We start from the raw sequence: 6,070 nt of genomic DNA, 5'->3' as shown, positions 1-6,070 counted from the left end.
ACCTATAAAAATGGAAATTTGAATTAAATGCAGATTGGTAAGATGAGTTCTTTGTACACATACTAGAGTTAAAAAAACATTAAAGCCACCTCCTATCACAAAATCTTCCTCCGTTTTTTATCTACATTATATATTGAGTAGAGTGATTTCTAAAATCATCAAGGTGTGCTGTTAAATAATATATTTTGGGGATGATAACCACTGTTAAAAATAGCATCCATATTCTTATATGTTATTCCTCTGTCATCTCTCTCTCTCTCACACCCACTCACACACAGACACACTCCTTCCGGTCTTTTACATATACAGGTAGTCTTCGCTTAACTACCACAACTGAGCCCAGATTTTCAGTTATAAGCCATAATGGTTAAGTCCAGACTCGTTTTTATGACTTTTTACCATGGTTGTTAAGCGAGTCACAGCAGTCATTAAGTGATTCAAGATCAGGGCTTGTGGTTTCCTTTGGTTGTTAAGTGAATGGCTCGGTTGTTAAGTGAACCAGGAGTTATTTTGCAGTACTGTGGGGAGCGGAGTGTGATAGTGATACGTTTTCCACCAAAACATGACTATGGAAATGCTTCTGTGGCTACAGTAGTACTATTTTCAGTTAATATTACTGTTATTTTCTACTAATATTAGTGGTTGATTATTAAAAACTTTTACTGTAAGGTCTTCATTGGAATCTTTGTTCTATAGCATAGTACTAAACAGGTTTAAAGGTACTGTACAACTTTTTTTTCCTGCTGTAGTAAACTCTGCAGCTTTTGTTACTGTACAGTACTGTATATAAATCTGAGTTTTATAAAAAAAAATCAAATGTATATACAGTACCTGGCTGTTCCCTCTTTATGGTAGCATTCCTATATTGATCTGTGGGTGAGAGATACCAAAAGGTGTTTTTCCTTAGGTGGCGCTGCGGGTTAAACCGCTGAGCTGCTGAGCTTGCGGATCAGAAGGTCGACGGTTCAAATCCGCGTGACGGGGTGAGCTCCCGTTGCTAGTCCCAGCTCCTGCCAACCTAGCAGTTCGAAAACATGCAAATGTGAGTAGATTAATAGGTACCACTTCAGCAGGCAGGTAACGGCGTTCCGTGTAGTCATGCCGGCCACATGACCACGGAAGTGTCTACAGACAAACGCCGGCTCTTTGGCTTTGAAACGGAGATGAGCACCGCCCCCTAGTGTCGGACACGACTGGACTTAATGTCAAGAGAAACCTTTACCTTTACAGCATGCTCAAAACTGAATCTAATTACAGTATTGATAATTGGAGAGAGTGAACTATGAAGGCCAGACTCTACAAATTGTTCATTTGTAAGGACAAGGCATGGTTCGTTGGAAGGGATAAAAACCTCATACGTAGTTTGCAATGTTGAAAATCAGGAGTTTAGAGAAGAGATAGACAATACATGCAGTATTGCTTCACCAGCATTTTATCCTCAGGTTGGGTCTATGCCAACTGCATGACCCAGTCATTTTCTCTCCCACACAGAAATCATTGCCACACATGCAACGTATATAATGCACAATGTGTATTACAGTACTATAAATAAAAATAAAATAATTTTTATTTTTTTCAATACTTTGACTTCTCTTTAAAATATAAAGGGAATAAAAACACTGTAAAAGAGGAAGACTGATGGGAGTTTTCAACACATTCTTATCTGCTTTCTCTGTGTCTTCCAACAGCAACATAGGACCAAATACAGGGCTACTATATTTTGGGGGAAAAATTAATGCAACACAGTATTTGGGACTCCAGCTGTTGAAGAGAGAAAGAAGAGAAAGCAGTTGAAGACTCCCAACATTATTTTGCACATACAGTACTAGTACAGTATTTCCAAAGTATTGTAAAAGAAATTAAAAATAAAACAAATACAGTATCATAAAAATAAAATGAAGTAAAACCAATCTCCCAGATCAACAACAGCCACTAAGACTAAAACATTACAGTAAAGAAAATGCTTACCTTACAGCGGTAAAAAAGCAGTAGATACAGCAGTTTGTAGTTGCTGCATTCTGCTTCTAGATACTGTAAAGGAAGGAAACTCTTGGAATAAACAACTCTTAAAAACAGTAAACCAGCATTCAGTATTGTTAAATATAATTAATTAGGCAGTAGATGGAATATGCGTGCCACCATACAGATCTCTACTTGTTAAACAAAAACTGGGAAAAAATTAAAGGCAAGCCTAAGTACTGTATGGAAAAAGTACTTACTTTTCCTGTACAGGAAGCCACACACAAGGCTCCCTCTGCCAGCTGCGAAATCACAGGCAGTAGTGCGACCATGTGACTGGGCCTGTGGCCTCAGAAATCCAGAGTCAGAAGCCTGGAGGACTTCCTGGTACCAAAGGGTGGTCATGTGACCCAAAATGGCCACATCCACGTCACTTGATCGCTGAGGCCTTGTGAGGGTCATAATTTCGGGCCCCAGTTGGAAATCTACTTTTGGGGTACATCGTAACTTTGAACGGCCTTTAAGTGGCTGGTCAGTAAGTGAAGACTACCTGTAGGTGATCTGACAAACCCCCAGGTTTTGATGTGACACAACAGTATCATCTCCCCAATACAATTGTTTTTAAGACTTTGGCGCAAATATTGGACCAATGGTGGTTGGGAGCCTAAGTTAGCAGCTAGCAATATTTTGATTTATTGGCTAGACCCAGCACATCAGATACAGAGCATTTTGCTTGATTGGACAAACAACAGTCAGTCTCCCTGACTTTCACTTATCTTTTTACAGGTAGTCCTCACTTAACACGTAATTGGGACTGGCAACTACATCACTAAGCGATGTCTTGAAGTGCAATGTCATGGGACCGCACTGACAACTGGAGTTGCAGCAGTCCCAGTTGCTGTCATTAGGCAAATCCCGCACAGTCGCAGAGTCCTGTGGTCACATGATCACCATTTGTGACCTGCCAGCTTCCCCATTGACTTTGCTTGTTGAAAGCAGCAGTGAAGTTTGCAAATGGTGATCACGGGATGTGACGCAATTGCAAGCCAGTTACCAAGCGCCTGAATTGCAATCATGTGACTGCAGAAACGTGTCAGGACCAGGCCTGCCTCTGACTCAGATTCAGTTTCATTTTCGAGTCAGAGGGGGAATTAGAAGCTTACCATGGAGTTGGAAAAACAAAACTCCAGCGCAACTCAGCAGAGCAGGAAGAATCCGCAATGCTGATTGTGTGAGATCTGGAGGGGGATTTGAACACGCCAATCAGCGCACACCAGAGACGCGCTGAAAAACACGCGGAGGAGAAGGCAGCTCGATTGGCTGCATGAGACACCAAGCGTGCCAAGGAACAGAATAAAAGGCAGCAGCGCAGACAGTGTGCTGCCGGAGACAACCATTCCTCAGGACCTGCAGTGTCAGAAGACTCCCTGCAGCTTCAGAAGTGGCATCAGAGCTCGAAGAGGAAGCAGCATCCAGCTTGTCTTTGAGAGAGGAATCTTTGCACCCACTAGAGTTGAGGAGCCAGCATCGCCCAAGCCCAGCAGCCAGCGCCTTGCCTCCAGCTTCGAGACCTCGCATTTGTTTCAGCAACGCAATCGAGCTGAAGGGTTTTCGCACTGCTGCCTGTCAGCAGAGTACTGCAACCGCGCTTTGCAAACCCCTGTGAACTTTGAGGGTTGTGGTTTACCTTGCTCAGGATCTGAGTTTTTGGCACACACAGTGCCTCCTGCCCAGCAAGTCCAGCCTAGTCCGGGGCTTCCAGCTGAGTCAAGCAGTGTTCCAAGCCTTGTTCCAAGCCTCCTGCCCAGCAAATTCAGCCTAGTCCGGGGCTTCCAGCCAAGTCTAGCAATAATCCGAGTTCCAAGCCTTGTTCCAAGTCTCCTCCTCAGCAAATCCAGCCTAGCCCGGGGCCTTCAGCCGAGTCAAGTAGTATTCCGAGTTCCAAGCCTAGTTTCCAGTCTCCTGCCCAGTGAATCCAGTCCAGTCTGGGGTTTCCAGCCAAGTCAAGCTGAATCCTGAATTCTAAGACTTGTTCCAGGTCTCCTGTCCAGTGAATCCAGTCTAGTCCAGCGATTTCAGTCGAGTCCAGTCAGGTTCCGAGTTTGAATTTTGTGTCCAAGATTTAGCGTATTCCTGTTGGTTGATCACAGCATTGCATCCAGACCTATTGAGCCTGCCATTCCATGTCGTGTTGTTCCACATTGATTCCGGTTCGAGATCTGTCTCCAGTGCCAAGTTCCCACTGAATCCAGTTGTCTTTTCAGACAGTATTGAGTGCTGCCTAGCTATGTTATTTAGCCTTGATTATTTCAGTTTCCTTATTTAAGGACTTATTAATTGTAAATAGTTCTTAATAAAGAGTTTTATTGAGAACCAGTTCGGTGCATGGTCTGAACAGGACAAAACGCTGCAATGACTGCAACTACAAGGACCTGTCATAAGTCCCCCTCATTCAGCACCATTGTAACTTCAAAACATTGCTGAACAATTGGTTGTTCAAATAGGACTTCACTGCTGGCTTCTGACAAGCAAAGTCAATGGGGAAGCTGGCAGGAGGTTGCAAATGGCGATCACATGACCATGGGACAGTTCCACCACACAGGAGTCACCTAACGATGGCAACTAGGGCTGCTAGAATAGCCATAAGTTAGCACGGTCACGTGATGTTGTGCCTTACAACTGCACCACTTAGCAATGGAGTTCCCAGTCCCAATTACTGTTGGTAAGCAAGGACTACCTGTAATTCTAAAGGACTAAAAATAAAAAATCCCACTACAATTCAATAAATCAACATAATAAACTGACTGAAATCAGTATGCTTGAATATCAACAAGATTTAAGACTAATATAAATAGGTAGTAAATGACCAGATGTCACCAAAAAAGATCTTCAAAGTCTTTCTAAGTTTTATCGAAAACCCACTAATGAATAACAATCATACTTATCAAACTGATACCCCTAAGATTACACACTCCTGTAGGTATTTTTGATATTGTAGAAAGAGAGCCAACTTAATCTATGGTGGAAAAAAATCAAAAGTCTGGTAGCACCTTTTTCAACTAACAAATGTTATTTAATTAAAAATCTGTTGAATGTTTTGAATAACACATTTACATTGATGTATCATAATTCAGTATATGGTAATTCAGTTTTTACTGATAGCTGCTGAGTTTGTTACTGCTCTGACCAGCCAAAGTTCATCTTTCACTAATATTTAAAAATGTGGGAAATTGCTAGGCTGAAAAATTAAAACAAAAAAGAAATTTGGAAAAAAAATCTGTAATGAAAAGTAGTTTGTCAAATTTGGTTACATTATTAATAATGCTTTCCCTAAGAGATTACTGTCATATGTACACATTTAATTGATTTTGAATATAAATACTACACATGGATGCTTATATTTGTAAAATGTCTTTTCTCATCACATATATTGGTAAACGTATGTATGTTTGCATAATTCAATTAATATTCCTTTCTTGTGTGTGCCTTAAAGGTAAAGGTTTCCCTTGACATTAAGTCCAGTCGTGTCCGACTCTAGGGGGCGGTGCTCATCTCCGTTTCAAAGCCGAAGAGCCGGCGTTTGTCCGTAGACACTTCCGTGGTCATGTGGCCAGCATGACTACACGGAACGCCGTTATCTGCCCGCCGAAGCATTACCTATTAATCTACTCACATTTGCATGTTTTCAAACTGCTAGGTTGGCAGGAGCTGGGACTAGCAACGGGAGCTCACCCCGTCACGCGGATTTGAACCGCCGACCTTCCGATCGGCAAGCTCAGTATGTTTGCATAATTCAATTAATATTCCTTTCTTGTGTGTGCCTTAGCTGATAGCAATATCAGGTTGAGCTTGTTTAGACTTGGAAGCGAAGTAGGATGGGAATATCTCCAGAGAATCTTAGGGCTGTAGACTAGGCTGAGAAGTCAAAAAATATGACAGAAGATAATGGCAAACCACTCCTGTATTGCTACCAAGAAATCTGCTAAGAAGTCACCAGGAATTGAGGTTGACTCAAGAGAAACTTTTCTGTCTTGGGTTATTTTTCTCATTAGCTCTGTATTAATACTAAATTTTTATTTTGTAAAAATTAAAAAAAAATTAAGCAATTTAA

Source organism: Candoia aspera, chromosome 1 (genome assembly GCF_035149785.1).
Source record: "Candoia aspera isolate rCanAsp1 chromosome 1, rCanAsp1.hap2, whole genome shotgun sequence".
NCBI lineage: Eukaryota > Metazoa > Chordata > Lepidosauria > Squamata > Boidae > Candoia > Candoia aspera.
The sequence above is the reverse complement of the archived record's forward strand: the minus strand, read 5'-3'. Positions refer to the sequence as shown.